The following is a 22241-nucleotide window of genomic DNA, read 5'->3' on the forward strand; positions in this document are numbered from 1 at the left end:
TTACTGCTTCTTCTCTGATCCGAGCTCTCTCTTGAATTTCCGGAAGTAGGTCGAGCTCTTCTCTTTGAAGTTGAAAGTTGGTTTGTTCATTATAGTGTACTACTCGGGGAGACCCTTCCTCAACTTCTATTGGAATCATTGCCTCCACTCCATATGTTAATCGAAATGGTGATTCGTTTGTTGTGGAATGTGGAGTTGTTCGATATGCCCATAGGACTTGTGGAAGTTCCTCGGCCCAAGCTCCCTTTGCTTCTTGTAGTCTCCGTTTCAGCCCGGCCAATATGACTTTGTTGGCTGCTTCGGCTTGTGCATTGGCTTGGGGATGTTCGACGGAGGTGAACTGATGTTTTATGTTCAAGTCAGCTACTAGTTTTCTAAAGCCTACATCTATGAATTGGGTGCCATTATCCGTGGTGATGGAGTATGGAAGCCCGAACCTTGTAATAATGTTCCTATATAGGAATTTCTGACTTCTTTGAGTAGTGGCGTTAGCTAGGGGTTCTGCCTCGATCCATTTTGTGAAGTAGTCTACCCCTACTATGAGGAACTTGACTTGTCCCGATCTCTGGAGAAAGGGTCCGAGAAGATCGAGTCCCCACTTTGCAAATGGCCAGGGTGAGGTCACGCTGATGAGCTTTTCTGGCGGGGCGATATGAAAGTTGGCATGCTTCTGACATGGTGGACATGTCTTTACAAATTCTGTAGCTTCCTTTTGTAGAGTTGGCCAATAGAATCCCGCCCGTAGTACCTTTTTGGTGAGAGCTTGTGCTCCGAGATGATTGCCACAAATGCCGCTGTGTACTTCCTCTAAGACTTCCTTTGTATTGGAGCTCGGTACACATTTTAACAATGGTGTTGAGATCCCTCTTTTGTATAGGGTGTTGTTTATGATAGTGTAGTACTGTGCCTCCCTTTTTAACCTCTTTGCCTCCTTTTCATCTGTGGGGAGCGCTTCTGTTTTGAGGTAGTTAATTATGGGGGTCGTCCATCCTTGATCCAGACCTGTTATAGCTAGGATTTTTTCTTCTTCCGATATTGATGGGTTCTGCAGTATTTCCTGGATGAGGCTTCTAATGTTGCCCCCTGGTTTGGTGCTGGCTATTTTTGAGAGTGCGTTAGCTCGGACATTTTGCTTGCAGGGTATGTGGCAGATCCTATATTCCTCGAGTTGTCCAAGCTGTTCTTTGGTTTTATCCAAATATTTTTTCATGGTAGGATCTTTGGCTTGGTAGCTTCCCATTATTTGTGAGGTAACGACTTGTGAGTCACTGTAGATGTTGAGTTTCTGAGCTCCAACTTCCCTAGCCAACTTCAAACCAGCTAATAATGCTTCATATTCCGCCTGGTTATTTGAGGCCGGGAATCCGAATTTCATGGAAAGCTCAAGTTGGGTTCCTTGGTTGCTTTCGATTATCACACCTGCATCGCTTCCAGCTTTATTTGAGGAACCGTCCACGTATATGTTCCACTCTATGGGGATTTCCGTGGTGTCTGTGAATTCTGCGATGAAGTCGGCCAGGTATTGTGATTTGATGGCTGTCCGTGCCTCGTATTGGAGGTCGAACTGTAGGATTCTTCCTGCTAGATTTGTTTTCTGCAATATCCCTTTTATGGGCTAATTGGTCCGAACTTTAATGGTGTGCGCTTGGAAGTATGGGCGAAGTCTTCGAGATGCGAGTATCAGAGCGTAGGCAAATTTTTCTATTTTTTGGTAGTTCAGCTCTGACCCCTATAGTGCTTTACTGATGAAGTAGACGGGTTGTTGTCCCCCTTCATCTTCTCTAATTAGTGCTGAGGCTATTGCCCGACTTCCTACTACGAGGTACAGTATGAGTGGTTCTCCCTCTCGTGGTCGAGATAGGATGGGGGGCTATCCTAAGAATTCTTTAAAGTCTCGGAAGGCTTGTTCACATTCCGTTGTCCACTCGAAGTTCTTTCCCTTCATTAAGGTAGCGTAGAAGGGGAGGGATCTTATTGCTGACGCTGCTAGGAATCTGGATAAGGCTGCCAATCTCCCATTGACTTGTTGTACCTCTTTGACGCAGGTTGGGCTTTTCATGTTGAGTATGGCCTGGCGTTTATCTGGATTTGCCTCAATTTCTTTGTGTGAGCATAAAGCCCAAAAATTTACCTGCTTCCACTACGAAGGTGCATTTAGCCGGGTTGAGTCGCATGTCGCGCTTCCATATGGTGTCAAACACTTGAACCAAGTCGGTTAGTAATGTTTCTTCACTTTGTGTCTTTATCAACATGTCATCCACATAGACCTCCATGATTTTTCTGATGTGGTTTGAGAAGAATTTATTCATTAGCCTTTGATAAGTGGCTCCCGCGTTCTTAAGGCCGAAAGGCATTATGATGTAGCAATAATTTGCTTTTGGTGTGAGAAACGAGGTTTTTTCTTGATCCGGTGGATACATTGGAATCTGGTTGTAGCCTGAGTATGCGTCCATGAACAAGAGATACTTATATCCTGATGAGGCATCTACTAGAGCATCGATGCTTGGGAGTGGATAAGGGTCTTTTGGGCAGGCTTTGTTGAGGTCGGTGTAGTCAGTGCACATTCGTCACTTCCCATTTGACTTTTTTACCAAGACGATGTTTGCTAGCCATAGTGGGTATTTAACTTCTCTTATGAACCCTGCCTCTAGTAGCGCTTGTACTTGTTCTTCCACAGCCTGAGACCGTTCTGGCCCGAGTTTTCTTCGTCTTTGCTGTACCGGACGGGATCCCGGGTGTAACATCCCTTCCAGCAAAATACCTTGCTTAAGTCAGGGTATTTCTACTAGAAAGAACGTTACGTGACCTTTTCTAATATTAACTACTTAATTACTGAGCCTTTATATCGAGTTCGCGTTTTAGTTTTAAGAAAACTCCAGAAAATTTGTTCTTTTTTTTTTTTTATTCATTCAAGACATGTATCAAAGATGAGCATTGCACATAATAATAACAATCATATAAGTATTATTAATAGTAACTCTTATACATAAGAAGTCATATAAACCCAAATACAATACCTACCCCTCTGATAAAATAAAACTTCAAAGGAAAAGAGCGAGGGGACTCTATGAAAGCAATTAAAACCATAAAGAAAACCTACTAATGGCTCGCAGCTTCAAATTGCATCTTCAAACCTGTGTCACTGAAAGGGTGAAAAATTTGGGGGTGAGAACCAAACCACATGTTCTCAGTAGAGGTAGAGAATGCCGTGAAAGTAAAGAATAAAGCGCAAATAGTTAATTTCATTCAGATACATCTAAAAGAAAATTAACCTTCTTTAAGAGCATTAGTTAATTATTCAAAATCCTAAACCCATATTTTCTTTATAAAACTTTCAAAAGTTTCCTACACTGTATGAATGACTAATTTGTTCCAAGCATAGGTTCATTATTAAGTCTATGCTGAACCAGCTTAATCTTTCATACTTTACTAAACCTCAAACACAAACCAATCACGGCCTCAGGCCTAAGCAATTCAATCAACATCCAATTCACCACAATCCAGTCAATCAGTTACAACCACAAGTAATGAGGTTCAAACACAATCAAGAGCAGTTACATCAAGTATAGCAATTAGCAGTTAAACAGAATTATTCACTTAGGCATTCCAATTACAATATACACACCCAAACAATGTCACATAGATGCATATGATGAATGTCTAGTCCTAGTGCAGGCCACGAGCTCATGTGTCGGTTAGCACCTGCATTCCCGACATTTATCCGGTCACGAGTTCACGATTTCCCAGATACGATTTTCCGTTCAAATAAATGCGCATATAATTATTAGCTGCTCTATTGAGACAGCCTCTGCTTTCTACTCGCAGGAAATATACTCTTGGAAACGAAAAATTGCTGTAGGTATCCTAGTTTCCCTACAGAAGCTCTTGTGAACGGAAAATTGCTATAGGTATCCTAGTTTCCCTACAGAAGCTCTTGGGTTGCCTCAAGCAACAAACAAATAAACAAATATCTCTTGGGTTGCTTCAAGCAACAGATAATCATACAATAAGTACTTTACTCTTTCCTTTTTCTTTCATAATTGCAAATACGCAAGCGGGACAAGACCCACGCCCTTGCCAACAATCTCATATACCAAGTAATCTTTTCTTAAAAGAATCATTGAAGTTATTATCATTAAATAAACCTTAAATATTGATTTTGATTAAGTCCTTATACTTTTATAAAGATTCGGACATAATCTCCTTTAAAAATAGGACTTAGCCACCCTTACGGGTCCCAACCAAACAATCCACCAAACTCTTTTTAACCTTTCCAATATCAATTCAATTCAGAAACAAGCAAATTCCAACATTGAAACAGCCATATTTCACTAAGGTTCATCTTTAGTTTTATGAACTCATAACTCTCACTCAAGCATTCCCAGCACCCTATCTTCTTTTCTGTTTTTAATATAGCAAATGAACTCGAAATTGCGCAAACTTTATGTCCAGGCGTTCGTCTTAAAATAAGCTTTCTAACAAACTAAAGATCATAATTTTCTGATTTCTCTAGCCTTAGGAATAAAGGAAAAACCGAGACTGCTCTGCAGTGTGTAAAACCAGAAAAACAGCAGCAGCATGTGACATTCAAAATTCAATTTAAAATCCACGTTAAATCCAATGACTTTGAAAATTAATACAGTTCAACTTCACTCATCCAAGTTTCTTTTCCAATTGGTTTCAGGTTAATATCATTTTTAATGAAGAAGTTATATAACCTAGAAGTTGACTAATTTGCTGCAGAATTCTGCTTTAAAAGTTAATGAACTTATCTTCTTCCAAGTCCCATAACTTACTCATTAAAACATGGATAGCCCTGAAATTTAAGTCACATATGCTAAACATACTTAATTTTCATTTCCCATTGGTTGCATCTCAATATCATTCCAGATTTAAAAATTATAAAACCTCAAAGTTACTGACTTAGAAAAACAAGGCTTGACTTTTACTGCATAATACATCTTTCTTTGAAAATCCAAATCTTTAAAACCACAACTCTAACAATTCTAGATTTTTATGAAATTAAAGTATTAGGACCAAAGTTTCATTTAAAATTGGTTCCATTTCAAAATTCCAAGTGCAGAATTTCTATTAAAGGAATCAAGTTGCTGCTGTGTTAAACGTTCTGCAGAAAAACCAGATTTGACATCCCCAATTCAAAAATTTACCATAAATCATAAACTTAATGAAAAAGTCTCAAATTTACCAGTTTAGTTCCTTGTATCCCCAAGTTTAACCCAGATTTGGTTTCACGCAATTCCGATAAACACAGAATTAGTTATAGCTTTTCAAAACTGCTGACTCAGTTTAGAAGTTATGCAGAAACTCAGATTTTGGAATTCAACTTTAGAAAATCATAACTAGTTCTCTAACTGATACGAAACCTTAAAAATTGAATTTCCACAATTACACTTAATATAATTTACTTAACATTTCAATTCTTATAATTTCAGTCACTATAGAGTTACTAACTCACTTTCAAAGTTGCCGTTTAATTTCAAAGCTCAGCTTGTTCAGCAAGTAATTCAACATCTCAAATTCAATCCTTTAAACATTCTCTAAACCCAATTCCAGTCAATCATCAACTAAATCCATCACCGATAGAATAATTATAAAACCATCTCAACAGCAACAATTCCAACATAATCCATCAAAATTCAGAATTTTCATCAATCACTCTTCAACATTTCATATTCCACCCATGATCAATCAATTCCACAAAATCCTCAATTTCAATAAATTCACAGCCACAATTCAACATCCACACAACCAATCAATTTCGCTATCAATAATTCCAATTATACTTCACAAACACATTTTAGCATTCATATCATCAATTAATCACTCACAACAATTAAGACTATTTGCAGATTACTCAATAAACCTTGCGGGCATTCTAAAATTAAAATCATTTTAAACCCCCTACCTCGATGTCGCAATTACAAGAGACCGTTGGCAGAATTGTTGCGAGACAGCTGGCTGGACCTCTACTAGTCACGCAACCGTTTCTGCCCAGAAAGCAGCAGCACTACATCTCAACACAACCGGGACAGCAGTAGCATTAACTTCCACAACAATGACCATGGTTGCAGTGAAATGAAGATTTCGAATTCAATGGAATCGAAAGGCAGAAACAGCTCTGGTAATTTAAAACGGAGCACAGGCCAAATTTAAATTAAAACAAGAACAAGCAATTTAATAAGAAATCGGCAGAATAGAGCGTGCAATTGGAGCAGAAATAAGGGGAAAAGGCTAACCCAGGCCAATGGATGTTAAACCTAAGTATAGCGGAAGCAGGGCAGCAGCGATTCCTAGCAGCACCCCGCGGTGGGTCCGGCAGCAGCAACACCCCGCCAGTAACTCCATGGAGACAAGCTCCAACAAACATAACATAGTCAAGAACATCAGAGGTAGATACTGGGTATTTACAGAGCGGCAAAGGTTCAGAGATGGTGGTTCTCATGGCTAGGGTTTAACTGACTCACCACTATTGATGGCGGCGACCGAAGATTCCGGCAGCGGCAGCGGCAGAGGAATGGTCCCTCCTCGGCGCGTCACTCTCTCACACACGTCTCGTCCTCTTCCTCTGTGACAGCATCAACGAAACCTCTTCTCCCATGTTCGTTTCCCCCGCCGTGGTGGTAGCGGCTTCCCCTAAAAGCAGCGCTGACGATGGAACTTCCTTCCTTCACGCGGTGCTTCTCTACTTCGATCACCCTCTCCTCTATAACGGCTAGGGTTTGGGGGTGTGGCGGTCAGAAAGCTGCGACGGTGGCTGTGTTCATCACCGGCAACGCCTCTTCCTTCCCTTCCCCTGTCCTCTCCTCTGGCTCCCTTTGGTTCGGACTCTCCCTCTCCGTCACTCCCACTCTAATTTTGGCTTCCCCTTTTATTTTGCTGTCCACATATATATGATATACATTCTTTTGAAGATAAATGGTAAGGATGGGTAAACGTGGGGTTATAAGGAGGAGATGAGTATACCGGTGCGTGTGTGTGTTTAATTGGTTAGGAAGGACACGTATTAGATACTAACAGTACGTATAAAATAAGAAACATAAGACTAAGAAAAATATATATATACGAGTAATTTAACAATTTTACAAAACATTTATGAGAGGATAACAATTTAGAATTTAAATATAATGCTATAAAAATTACTTTTAAAGTGCATAAGATTTTATTTATCAATATATCAATGAGTTCAAACAATTATTTTTAATTTAAATTATAGAATAAGCATACTAATTACATTTTATAAAATATAGTTTAAACTCAATACTAATTATTCAAATTAAATGATATAACTCTTTATTATTTTTGTATCACCGAAACTTTAATTTCTATTTACAAAATATCTAATTATAATAAAATTACTTAAACTTTAAGTATTTATAAAAATCCATTTAATCATTCCTAATAAATAAATCTCCTAGAGTTCAAAGTAATAAAATAAACCATAATTTATTCATAATAGAAATTACTTAAATTAAATTATATAATACTTCCATCACTAAATTTTATTTCCAAAGCATATGAAATAACTAATTATAAAAATTACATAAAAATATTAATTAACTTAAACTCCAAATATTAATAAAACTAATTTAATTATTCTTAATTGACTAATTTATGAAATAAGATATCAAATTAATAAAATAAATCGTAATCCTTTTAGAATAATAGTTGCTTGAATTAAATCATACAACTCTTTCTTATTTTTCAATTACTAAAATTATACAAAATATTCCATTATAGAAAATTACTTAAGAATCTTATTTGATTTAAAATGAAATTATCTCCGAATCTATTTAATTATCTCCAATAAAATAATTTCTAAAATTATAAAGTTTAAACTTAATAAAATAAAATCACAATTTATTTATAATTAGATTTTCAAAAATGCGGGATGTTACATTCTATCCAACTTACAAAAATTTTCGCCCTCGAAAATTGATATAAAATGAAGAAAAGATTTATATTCACATCCCCTTTTGAATATTTTAAAGGCTCCAAAAAAATCATATCACATAAACATAGAAGAAAATATACTAGGTAATGCTAGAGTTGATAAAATAACTTAACATAAGAAAAATTTTAAAATCCAAAATCAAATAGGCACATATTCGTTCACAACTTTTAACAAAGCATGATCAGTTCCTCTCGTCGCCTCAAAACTCCATAACTCCTTATAACTTCATAGACTAACCAGATTCACTTAACGTACGCACAAATCGTGTCCCTAAGAACTAGCGCAGATAAGGAATACGAAACATGAGAGGAGAAAGACAAATGGCACGAAAGGTTTATGTGAGAAATTGGAAGAATACTCAAGTTCTCAGTTGAACAAAATGGTATTTCGCCAGGATTTGAAGGAATACGTGAAATCATCAACAAACAAGGATATATATATATATATATATATATAAGCAATGAATTGGAGCATAAAGGGAATTAATTCAAGGCTTAGGAAGAAATTTTGAATCGAACAGTTTCAATATGAACATCATAGGGAAAATAGTACAACAATTTTGAACAACTTCGATTTGAAATAGAGGGAATTAGTTTATCTTTTTCAAAAGAACATATATAAATCCAACATTTTTCAATGTACTAAACTTAGTATAAATAATATGTTATATCGATTTAATTTTCAAATCAAAACAAATCATGCATGGTTTGTAAACTAAAGTTTGGAAGATACTTAAGTACATAGCTATAGAATTATAGTAAAGTTGGCAGAAAATCAACTTCTATTTGAAGAATGAATTCTGAAATAAAATTTTCTATAAATCAATAAAAGATAAGTGGTATATCACAAATAAACAAAATTAAACTACTTAAAGAAGCTTCAGAGTTTATGTAAGAAAGTCTAAACTGAATTAAAAACAATCCCATCAAAATTTAAGCAAGGGTTGTGGATACCGTCAAGTAAGAAAAGATTTGAATTGAAATTTTTCTCAAAGAAAATTTGAAATAAATACTCAGAAAGGAAATTACAAGAAATGGTACGTTACACTGAAATGAATCCAAGTTCAGGACACGGAGCATAGAATTTGTAAGGTGAGAATAAATATTTCAAAAGATTCAAGCAACAACCAGATACAGAGTCGAGCAAGGACATGCACGAATGATAATACAAGGTTAGCAAGAAAGAAATCAGAAACTAGAAATTCCAATACAAGTAGTAGAGAAAGAGATAACACTAAGCACGAATAGAGAGCATACGTCGAAACGGAACTAATTTCTAGAATTTAGTTTCTAACGTCCCCAAAATCTCGTGATTCGCATTAACCTATCACTTCTATTTCGTCTATGATAACCCACTAGTATTCCCAAATACATAAATCATTAGTATTAAGTTGGCCAAACTTGATACCATAAGATATGCAATGGTAAACTAATAGCGTTAATCACTAGACAGTCATGCATATAAAACATAAAATCTTGTCATCAGAACAAGTTAGAAAGCATGACAGACACTCAGAGTATGCAATGAAGCATAGCCAGTCCACTCCCAAGGCTCTACAGGAAGGACTGCTCTGATACCATATTGTAACATCCCTTCCAGCAAAATACCTTGCTTAAGTCAGGGTATTTCTACTAGAAAGAACGTTACGTGACCTTTTCTAATATTAACTACTTAATTACTGAGCCTTTATATCGAGTTCGCGTTTTAGTTTTAAGAAAACTCCAGAAAATTTGTTCTTTTTTTTTTTTTTATTCATTCAAGACATGTATCAAAGATGAGCATTGCACATAATAATAACAATCATATAAGTATTATTAATAGTAACTCTTATACATAAGAAGTCATATAAACCCAAATACAATACCTACCCCTCTGATAAAATAAAACTTCAAAGGAAAAGAGCGAGGGGACTCTATGAAAGCAATTAAAACCATAAAGAAAACCTACTAATGGCTCGCAGCTTCAAATTGCATCTTCAAACCTGTGTCACTGAAAGGGTGGAAAATTTGGGGGTGAGAACCAAACCACATGTTCTCAGTAGAGGTAGAGAATGCCGTGAAAGTAAAGAATAAAGCGCAAATAGTTAATTTCATTCAGATACATCTAAAAGAAAATTAACCTTCTTTAAGAGCATTAGTTAATTATTCAAAATCCTAAACCCATATTTTCTTTATAAAACTTTCAAAAGTTTCCTAGACTGTATGAATGACTAATTTGTTCCAAGCATAGGTTCATTATTAAATCTATGCTGAACCAGCTTAATCTTTCATACTTTACTAAACCTCAAACACAAACCAATCACGGCCTCAGGCCTAAGCAATTCAATCAACATCCAATTCACCACAATCCAGTCAATCAGTTACAACCACAAGTAATGAGGTTCAAACACAATCAAGAGCAGTTACATCAAGTATAGCAATTAGCAGTTAAACAGAATTATTCACTTAGGCATTCCAATTACAATATACACACCCAAACAATGTCACATAGATGCATATGATGAATGTCTAGTCCTAGTGCAGGCCACGAGCTCATGTGTCGGTTAGCACCTGCATTCCCGACATTTATCCGGTCACGAGTTCACGATTTCCCAGATACGATTTTCCGTTCAAATAAATGCGCATATAATTATTAGCTGCTCTATTGAGACAGCCTCTGCTTTCTACTCGCAGGAAATATACTCTTGGAAACGAAAAATTGCTGTAGGTATCCTAGTTTCCCTACAGAAGCTCTTGTGAACGGAAAAGTGCTATAGGTATCCTAGTTTCCCTACAGAAGCTCTTGGGTTGCCTCAAGCAACAAACAAATAAACAAATATCTCTTGGGTTGCTTCAAGCAACAGATAATCATACAATAAGTACTTTACTCTTTCCTTTTTCTTTCATAATTGCAAATACGCAAGCGGGACAAGACCCACGCCCTTGCCAACAATCTCATATACCAAGTAATCTTTTCTTAAAAGAATCATTGAAGTTATTATCATTAAATAAACCTTAAATATTGATTTTGATTAAGTCCTTATACTTTTATAAAGATTCGGACATAATCTCCTTTAAAAATAGGACTTAGCCACCCTTACGGGTCCCAACCAAACAATCCACCAAACTCTTTTTAACCTTTCCAATATCAATTCAATTCAGAAACAAGCAAATTCCAACATTGAAACAGCCATATTTCACTAAGGTTCATCTTTAGTTTTATGAACTCATAACTCTCACTCAAGCATTCCCAGCACCCTATCTTCTTTTCTGTTTTTAATATAGCAAATGAACTCGGAATTACGCAAACTTTATGTCCAGGCGTTCGTCTTAAAATAAGCTTTCTAACAAACTAAAGATCATAATTTTCTGATTTCTCTAGCCTTAGGAATAAAGGAAAAACCGAGACTGCTCTGCAGTGTGTAAAACCAGAAAAACAGCAGCAGCATGTGACATTCAAAATTCAATTTAAAATCCACGTTAAATCCAATGACTTTGAAAATTAATACAGTTCAACTTCACTCATCCAAGTTTCTTTTCCAATTGGTTTCAGGTTAATATCATTTTTAATGAAGAAGTTATATAACCTAGAAGTTGACTAATTTGCTGCAGAATTCTGCTTTAAAAGTTAATGAACTTATCTTCTTCCAAGTCCCATAACTTACTCATTAAAACATGGATAGCCCTGAAATTTAAGTCACATATGCTAAACATACTTAATTTTCATTTCCCATTGGTTGCATCTCAATATCATTCCAGATTTAAAAATTATAAAACCTCAAAGTTACTGACTTAGAAAAACAAGGCTTGACTTTTACTGCATAATACATCTTTCTTTGAAAATCCAAATCTTTAAAACCACAACTCTAACAATTCTAGATTTTTATGAAATTAAAGTATTAGGACCAAAGTTTCATTTAAAATTGGTTCCATTTCAAAATTCCAAGTGCAGAATTTCTATTAAAGGAATCAAGTTGCTGCTGTGTTAAACGTTCTGCAGAAAAACCAGATTTGACATCCCCAATTCAAAAATTTACCATAAATCATAAACTTAATGAAAAAGTCTCAAATTTACCAGTTTAGTTCCTTGTATCCCCAAGTTTAACCCAGATTTGGTTTCACGCAATTCCGATAAACACAGAATTAGTTATAGCTTTTCAAAACTGCTGACTCAGTTTAGAAGTTATGCAGAAACTCAGATTTTGGAATTCAACTTTAGAAAATCATAACTAGTTCTCTAACTGATACGAAACCTTAAAAATTGAATTTCCACAATTACACTTAATATAATTTACTTAACATTTCAATTCTTATAATTTCAGTCACTATAGAGTTACTAACTCACTTTCAAAGTTGCCGTTTAATTTCAAAGCTCAGCTTGTTCAGCAAGTAATTCAACATCTCAAATTCAATCCTTTAAACATTCTCTAAACCCAATTCCAGTCAATCATCAACTAAATCCATCACCGATAGAATAATTATAAAACCATCTCAACAGCAACAATTCCAACATAATCCATCAAAATTCAGAATTTTCATCAATCACTCTTCAACATTTCATATTCCACCCATGATCAATCAATTCCACAAAATCCTCAATTTCAATAAATTCACAGCCACAATTCAACATCCACACAACCAATCAATTTCGCTATCAATAATTCCAATTATACTTCACAAACACATTTTAGCATTCATATCATCAATTAATCACTCACAACAATTAAGACTATTTGCAGATTACTCAATAAACCTTGCGGGCATTCTAAAATTAAAATCATTTTAAACCCCCTACCTCGATGTCGCAATTACAAGAGACCGTTGGCAGAATTGTTGCGAGACAGCTGGCTGGACCTCTACTAGTCACGCAACCGTTTCTGCCCAGAAAGCAGCAGCACTACATCTCAACACAACCGGGACAGCAGTAGCATTAACTTCCACAACAATGACCATGGTTGCAGTGAAATGAAGATTTCGAATTCAATGGAATCGAAAGGCAGAAACAGCTCTGGTAATTTAAAACGGAGCACAGGCCAAATTTAAATTAAAACAAGAACAAGCAATTTAATAAGAAATCGGCAGAATAGAGCGTGCAATTGGAGCAGAAATAAGGGGAAAAGGCTAACCCAGGCCAATGGATGTTAAACCTAAGTATAGCGGAAGCAGGGCAGCAGCGATTCCTAGCAGCACCCCGCGGTGGGTCCGGCAGCAGCAACACCCCGCCAGTAACTCCATGGAGACAAGCTCCAACAAACATAACATAGTCAAGAACATCAGAGGTAGATACTGGGTATTTACAGAGCGGCAAAGGTTCAGAGATGGTGGTTCTCATGGCTAGGGTTTAACTGACTCACCACTATTGATGGCGGCGACCGAAGATTCCGGCAGCGGCAGCGGCAGAGGAATGGTCCCTCCTCGGCGCGTCACTCTCTCACACACGTCTCGTCCTCTTCCTCTGTGACAGCATCAACGAAACCTCTTCTCCCATGTTCGTTTCCCCCGCCGTGGTGGTAGCGGCTTCCCCTAAAAGCAGCGCTGACGATGGAACTTCCTTCCTTCACGCGGTGCTTCTCTACTTCGATCACCCTCTCCTCTATAACGGCTAGGGTTTGGTGGTGTGGCGGTCAGAAAGCTGCGACGGTGGCTGTGTTCATCACCGGCAACGCCTCTTCCTTCCCTTCCCCTGTCCTCTCCTCTGGCTCCCTTTGGTTCGGACTCTCCCTCTCCGTCACTCCCACTCTAATTTTGGCTTCCCCTTTTATTTTGCTGTCCACATATATATGATATACATTCTTTTGAAGATAAATGGTAAGGATGGGTAAACGTGGGGTTATAAGGAGGAGATGAGTATACCGGTGCGTGTGTGTGTTTAATTGGTTAGGAAGGACACGTATTAGATACTAACAGTACGTATAAAATAAGAAACATAAGACTAAGAAAAATATATATATACGAGTAATTTAACAATTTTACAAAACATTTATGAGAGGATAACAATTTAGAATTTAAATATAATGCTATAAAAATTACTTTTAAAGTGCATAAGATTTTATTTATCAATATATCAATGAGTTCAAACAATTATTTTTAATTTAAATTATAGAATAAGCATACTAATTACATTTTATAAAATATAGTTTAAACTCAATACTAATTATTCAAATTAAATGATATAACTCTTTATTATTTTTGTATCACCGAAACTTTAATTTCTATTTACAAAATATCTAATTATAATAAAATTACTTAAACTTTAAGTATTTATAAAAATCCATTTAATCATTCCTAATAAATAAATCTCCTAGAGTTCAAAGTAATAAAATAAACCATAATTTATTCATAATAGAAATTACTTAAATTAAATTATATAATACTTCCATCACTAAATTTTATTTCCAAAGCATATGAAATAACTAATTATAAAAATTACATAAAAATATTAATTAACTTAAACTCCAAATATTAATAAAACTAATTTAATTATTCTTAATTGACTAATTTATGAAATAAGATATCAAATTAATAAAATAAATCGTAATCCTTTTAGAATAATAGTTGCTTGAATTAAATCATACAACTCTTTCTTATTTTTCAATTACTAAAATTATACAAAATATTCCATTATAGAAAATTACTTAAGAATCTTATTTGATTTAAAATGAAATTATCTCCGAATCTATTTAATTATCTCCAATAAAATAATTTCTAAAATTATAAAGTTTAAACTTAATAAAATAAAATCACAATTTATTTATAATTAGATTTTCAAAAATGCGGGATGTTACATTCTATCCAACTTACAAAAATTTTCGCCCTCGAAAATTGATATAAAATGAAGAAAAGATTTATATTCACATCCCCTTTTGAATATTTTAAAGGCTCCAAAAAAATCATATCACATAAACATAGAAGAAAATATACTAGGTAATGCTAGAGTTGATAAAATAACTTAACATAAGAAAAATTTTAAAATCCAAAATCAAATAGGCACATATTCGTTCACAACTTTTAACAAAGCATGATCAGTTCCTCTCGTCGCCTCAAAACTCCATAACTCCTTATAACTTCATAGACTAACCAGATTCACTTAACGTACGCACAAATCGTGTCCCTAAGAACTAGCGCAGATAAGGAATACGAAACATGAGAGGAGAAAGACAAATGGCACGAAAGGTTTATGTGAGAAATTGGAAGAATACTCAAGTTCTCAGTTGAACAAAATGGTATTTCGCCAGGATTTGAAGGAATACGTGAAATCATCAACAAACAAGGATATATATATATAAATATATAAGCAATGAATTGGAGCATAAAGGGAATTAATTCAAGGCTTAGGAAGAAATTTTGAATCGAACAGTTTCAATATGAACATCATAGGGAAAATAGTACAACAATTTTGAACAACTTCGATTTGAAATAGAGGGAATTAGTTTATCTTTTTCAAAAGAACATATATAAATCCAACATTTTTCAATGTACTAAACTTAGTATAAATAATATGTTATATCGATTTAATTTTCAAATCAAAACAAATCATGCATGGTTTGTAAACTAAAGTTTGGAAGATACTTAAGTACATAGCTATAGAATTATAGTAAAGTTGGCAGAAAATCAGCTTCTATTTGAAGAATGAATTCTGAAATAAAATTTTCTATAAATCAATAAAAGATAAGTGGTATATCACAAATAAACAAAATTAAACTACTTAAAGAAGCTTCAGAGTTTATGTAAGAAAGTCTAAACTGAATTAAAAACAATCCCATCAAAATTTAAGCAAGGGTTGTGGATACCGTCAAGTAAGAAAAGATTTGAATTGAAATTTTTCTCAAAGAAAATTTGAAATAAATACTCAGAAAGGAAATTACAAGAAATGGTACGTTACACTGAAATGAATCCAAGTTCAGGACACGGAGCATAGAATTTGTAAGGTGAGAATAAATATTTCAAAAGATTCAAGCAACAACCAGATACAGAGTCGAGCAAGGACATGCACGAATGATAATACAAGGTTAGCAAGAAAGAAATCAGAAACTAGAAATTCCAATACAAGTAGTAGAGAAAGAGATAACACTAAGCACGAATAGAGAGCATACGTCGAAACGGAACTAATTTCTAGAATTTAGTTTCTAACGTCCCCAAAATCTCGTGATTCGCATTAACCTATCACTTCTATTTCGTCTATGATAACCCACTAGTATTCCCAAATACATAAATCATTAGTATTAAGTTGGCCAAACTTGATACCATAAGATATGCAATGGTAAACTAATAGCGTTAATCACTAGACAGTCATGCATATAAAACATAAAATCTTGTCATCAGAACAAGTTAGAAAGCATGACAGACACTCAGAGTATGCAATGAAGCATAGTCAGTCCACTCCCAAGGCTCTACAGGAAGGACTGCTCTGATACCATATTGTAACATCCCTTCCAGCAAAATACCTTGCTTAAGTCAGGGTATTTCTACTAGAAAGAACGTTACGTGACCTTTTCTAATATTAACTACTTAATTACTGAGCCTTTATATCGAGTTCGCGTTTTAGTTTTAAGAAAACTCCAGAAAATTTGTTCTTTTTTTTTTTTTTTATTCATTCAAGACATGTATCAAAGATGAGCATTGCACATAATAATAACAATCATATAAGTATTATTAATAGTAACTCTTATACATAAGAAGTCATATAAACCCAAATACAATACCTACCCCTCTGATAAAATAAAACTTCAAAGGAAAAGAGCGAGGGGACTCTATGAAAGCAATTAAAACCATAAAGAAAACCTACTAATGGCTCGCAGCTTCAAATTGCATCTTCAAACCTGTGTCACTGAAAGGGTGGAAAATTTGGGGGTGAGAACCAAACCACATGTTCTCAGTAGAGGTAGAGAATGCCGTGAAAGTAAAGAATAAAGCGCAAATAGTTAATTTCATTCAGATACATCTAAAAGAAAATTAACCTTCTTTAAGAGCATTAGTTAATTATTCAAAATCCTAAACCCATATTTTCTTTATAAAACTTTCAAAAGTTTCCTAGACTGTATGAATGACTAATTTGTTCCAAGCATAGGTTCATTATTAAGTCTATGCTGAACCAGCTTAATCTTTCATACTTTACTAAACCTCAAACACAAACCAATCACGGCCTCAGGCCTAAGCAATTCAATCAACATCCAATTCACCACAATCCAGTCAATCAGTTACAACCACAAGTAATGAGGTTCAAACACAATCAAGAGCAGTTACATCAAGTATAGCAATTAGCAGTTAAACAGAATTATTCACTTAGGCATTCCAATTACAATATACACACCCAAACAATGTCACATAGATGCATATGATGAATGTCTAGTCCTAGTGCAGGCCACGAGCTCATGTGTCGGTTAGCACCTGCATTCCCGACATTTATCCGGTCACGAGTTCACGATTTCCCAGATACGATTTTCTGTTCAAATAAATGCGCATATAATTATTAGCTGCTCTATTGAGACAGCCTCTGCTTTCTACTCGCAGGAAATATACTCTTGGAAACGAAAAATTGCTGTAGGTATCCTAGTTTCCCTACAGAAGCTCTTGTGAACGGAAAATTGCTGTAGGTATCCTAGTTTCCCTACAGAAGCTCTTGGGTTGCCTCAAGCAACAAACAAATAAACAAATATCTCTTGGGTTGCTTCAAGCAACAGATAATCATACAATAAGTACTTTACTCTTTCCTTTTTCTTTCATAATTGCAAATACGCAAGCGGGACAAGACCCACGCCCTTGCCAACAATCTCATATACCAAGTAATCTTTTCTTAAAAGAATCATTGAAGTTATTATCATTAAATAAACCTTAAATATTGATTTTGATTAAGTCCTTATACTTTTATAAAGATTCGGACATAATCTCCTTTAAAAATAGGACTTAGCCACCCTTACGGGTCCCAACCAAACAATCCACCAAACTCTTTTTAACCTTTCCAATATCAATTCAATTCAGAAACAAGCAAATTCCAACATTGAAACAGCCATATTTCACTAAGGTTCATCTTTAGTTTTATGAACTCATAACTCTCACTCAAGCATTCCCAGCACCCTATCTTCTTTTCTGTTTTTAATATAGCAAATGAACTCGGAATTGCGCAAACTTTATGTCCAGGCGTTCGTCTTAAAATAAGCTTTCTAACAAACTAAAGATCATAATTTTCTGATTTCTCTAGCCTTAGGAATAAAGGAAAAACCGAGACTGCTCTGCAGTGTGTAAAACCAGAAAAACAGCAGCAGCATGTGACATTCAAAATTCAATTTAAAATCCACGTTAAATCCAATGACTTTGAAAATTAATACAGTTCAACTTCACTCATCCAAGTTTCTTTTCCAATTGGTTTCAGGTTAATATCATTTTTAATGAAGAAGTTATATAACCTAGAAGTTGACTAATTTGCTGCAGAATTCTGCTTTAAAAGTTAATGAACTTATCTTCTTCCAAGTCCCATAACTTACTCATTAAAACATGGATAGCCCTGAAATTTAAGTCACATATGCTAAACATACTTAATTTTCATTTCCCATTGGTTGCATCTCAATATCATTCCAGATTTAAAAATTATAAAACCTCAAAGTTACTGACTTAGAAAAACAAGGCTTGACTTTTACTGCATAATACATCTTTCTTTGAAAATCCAAATCTTTAAAACCACAACTCTAACAATTCTAGATTTTTATGAAATTAAAGTATTAGGACCAAAGTTTCATTTAAAATTGGTTCCATTTCAAAATTCCAAGTGCAGAATTTCTATTAAAGGAATCAAGTTGCTGCTGTGTTAAACGTTCTGCAGAAAAACCAGATTTGACATCCCCAATTCAAAAATTTACCATAAATCATAAACTTAATGAAAAAGTCTCAAATTTACCAGTTTAGTTCCTTGTATCCCCAAGTTTAACCCAGATTTGGTTTCACGCAATTCCGATAAACACAGAATTAGTTATAGCTTTTCAAAACTGCTGACTCAGTTTAGAAGTTATGCAGAAACTCAGATTTTGGAATTCAACTTTAGAAAATCATAACTAGTTCTCTAACTGATACGAAACCTTAAAAATTGAATTTCCACAATTACACTTAATATAATTTACTTAACATTTCAATTCTTATAATTTCAGTCACTATAGAGTTACTAACTCACTTTCAAAGTTGCCGTTTAATTTCAAAGCTCAGCTTGTTCAGCAAGTAATTCAACATCTCAAATTCAATCCTTTAAACATTCTCTAAACCCAATTCCAGTCAATCATCAACTAAATCCATCACCGATAGAATAATTATAAAACCATCTCAACAGCAACAATTCCAACATAATCCATCAAAATTCAGAATTTTCATCAATCACTCTTCAACATTTCATATTCCACCCATGATCAATCAATTCCACAAAATCCTCAATTTCAATAAATTCACAGCCACAATTCAACATCCACACAACCAATCAATTTCGCTATCAATAATTCCAATTATACTTCACAAACACATTTTAGCATTCATATCATCAATTAATCACTCACAACAATTAAGACTATTTGCAGATTACTCAATAAACCTTGCGGGCATTCTAAAATTAAAATCATTTTAAACCCCCTACCTCGATGTCGCAATTACAAGAGACCGTTGGCAGAATTGTTGCGAGACAGCTGGCTGGACCTCTACTAGTCACGCAACCGTTTCTGCCCAGAAAGCAGCAGCACTACATCTCAACACAACCGGGACAGCAGTAGCATTAACTTCCACAACAATGACCATGGTTGCAGTGAAATGAAGATTTCGAATTCAATGGAATCGAAAGGCAGAAACAGCTCTGGTAATTTAAAACGGAGCACAGGCCAAATTTAAATTAAAACAAGAACAAGCAATTTAATAAGAAATCGGCAGAATAGAGCGTGCAATTGGAGCAGAAATAAGGGGAAAAGGCTAACCCAGGCCAATGGATGTTAAACCTAAGTATAGCGGAAGCAGGGCAGCAGCGATTCCTAGCAGCACCCCGCGGTGGGTCCGGCAGCAGCAACACCCCGCCAGTAACTCCATGGAGACAAGCTCCAACAAACATAACATAGTCAAGAACATCAGAGGTAGATACTGGGTATTTACAGAGCGGCAAAGGTTCAGAGATGGTGGTTCTCATGGCTAGGGTTTAACTGACTCACCACTATTGATGGCGGCGACCGAAGATTCCGGCAGCGGCAGCGGCAGAGGAATGGTCCCTCCTCGGCGCGTCACTCTCTCACACACGTCTCGTCCTCTTCCTCTGTGACAGCATCAACGAAACCTCTTCTCCCATGTTCGTTTCCCCCGCCGTGGTGGTAGCGGCTTCCCCTAAAAGCAGCGCTGACGATGGAACTTCCTTCCTTCACGCGGTGCTTCTCTACTTCGATCACCCTCTCCTCTATAACGGCTAGGGTTTGGTGGTGTGGCGGTCAGAAAGCTGCGACGGTGGCTGTGTTCATCACCGGCAACGCCTCTTCCTTCCCTTCCCCTGTCCTCTCCTCTGGCTCCCTTTGGTTCGGACTCTCCCTCTCCGTCACTCCCACTCTAATTTTGGCTTCCCCTTTTATTTTGCTGTCCACATATATATGATATACATTCTTTTGAAGATAAATGGTAAGGATGGGTAAACGTGGGGTTATAAGGAGGAGATGAGTATACCGGTGCGTGTGTGTGTTTAATTGGTTAGGAAGGACACGTATTAGATACTAACAGTACGTATAAAATAAGAAACATAAGACTAAGAAAAATATATATATACGAGTAATTTAACAATTTTACAAAACATTTATGAGAGGATAACAATTTAGAATTTAAATATAATGCTATAAAAATTACTTTTAAAGTGCATAAGATTTTATTTATCAATATATCAATGAGTTCAAATAATTATTTTTAATTTAAATTATAGAATAAGCATACTAATTACATTTTATAAAATATAGTTTAAACTCAATACTAATTATTCAAATTAAATGATATAACTCTTTATTATTTTTGTATCACCGAAACTTTAATTTCTATTTACAAAATATCTAATTATAATAAAATTACTTAAACTTTAAGTATTTATAAAAATCCATTTAATCATTCCTAATAAATAAATCTCCTAGAGCTCAAAGTAATAAAATAAACCATAATTTATTCATAATAGAAATTACTTAAATTAAATTATATAATACTTCCATCACTAAATTTTATTTCCAAAGCATATGAAATAACTAATTATAAAAATTACATAAAAATATTAATTAACTTAAACTCCAAATATTAATAAAACTAATTTAATTATTCTTAATTGACTAATTTATGAAATAAGATATCAAATTAATAAAATAAATCGTAATCCTTTTAGAATAATAGTTGCTTGAATTAAATCATACAACTCTTTCTTATTTTTCAATTACTAAAATTATACAAAATATTCCATTATAGAAAATTACTTAAGAATCTTATTTGATTTAAAATGAAATTATCTCCGAATCTATTTAATTATCTCCAATAAAATAATTTCTAAAATTATAAAGTTTAAACTTAATAAAATAAAATCACAATTTATTTATAATTAGATTTTCAAAAATGCGGGATGTTACACCGGGTAGACTGCCAGCTTGTGGCTCATTAGTTTGGGATCTATGCCTGGCATGTCGGCAGCTTTCCATGCGAAGAGATCAGCATTATCTCGTAGAAACCGTATTAATGATTCTTTTGTGTCTCCTGTCAAGATCGTGCCAATATTAGTTGTTTTGTCCGAGGTATCTCCGATCTGGACTCTTTCTATTTCTCCTTCGGGTCGTGGGTGGAGTTCTTCTCGTCTCTGATCTCTGTCGAATTCGATTGTGTGGAACTCTCCTCCTTCGCCTCGGAGGTTTAGACTTTCCTTATAACAGTGACGCATTGTAGGCTGAGCTTACGTCGACCACGATATAGTCTATCTTAAGTGTTCTGGATTAGTTCCCCTTTCCGAAGGTTGTATGTAATGATACGTATCCCAGTGGCTGTACTAGGGTATCCCCAAGTCCGAACAGGCTGTTCGGGTATGCTCTTAGCTCTTTTTCTTCTAAGCCGAGCTTGTCGAAGGCAGTTTTGAATAAGATGTCGGCGGAGCTTCCTTGGTCAATTAATGTACGGTGGAGGTTGGCGTTTGCCAATATGATTGTTATGACCATGGGGTCGTCGTGTCCTGAGATGATTCCGGATGCATCTTCTTTGGTAAATGTGATTGCTGGGATGTTTGGTACCTCTTTCTTGCCTTCGACATGGTATACTTCTTTGAGGTGTCG

At 35.1% G+C, this 22241-nt stretch overlaps 1 long non-coding RNA gene across 1 annotated transcript; it reads right to left on the bottom strand.

The window, feature by feature from the left end:
* Positions 1-16569: 16569 nt before the first annotated feature.
* LOC112801664 (uncharacterized) lies at positions 16570-20652 on the bottom strand. Its single transcript, XR_011882158.1, has 4 exons — positions 20121-20652; positions 19893-20010; positions 19562-19774; positions 16570-16777 (listed from the first exon to the last, which is right to left on the bottom strand). It is a non-coding gene; the product is annotated as an uncharacterized lncRNA (long non-coding RNA).
* Between the last annotated feature and the right edge of the window lie 1589 nt (positions 20653-22241).

The sequence above is a fragment of the Arachis hypogaea genome, chromosome 5 (genome assembly GCF_003086295.3).
Source record: "Arachis hypogaea cultivar Tifrunner chromosome 5, arahy.Tifrunner.gnm2.J5K5, whole genome shotgun sequence".
In the NCBI taxonomy this organism is placed as follows: domain Eukaryota; kingdom Viridiplantae; phylum Streptophyta; class Magnoliopsida; order Fabales; family Fabaceae; genus Arachis; species Arachis hypogaea.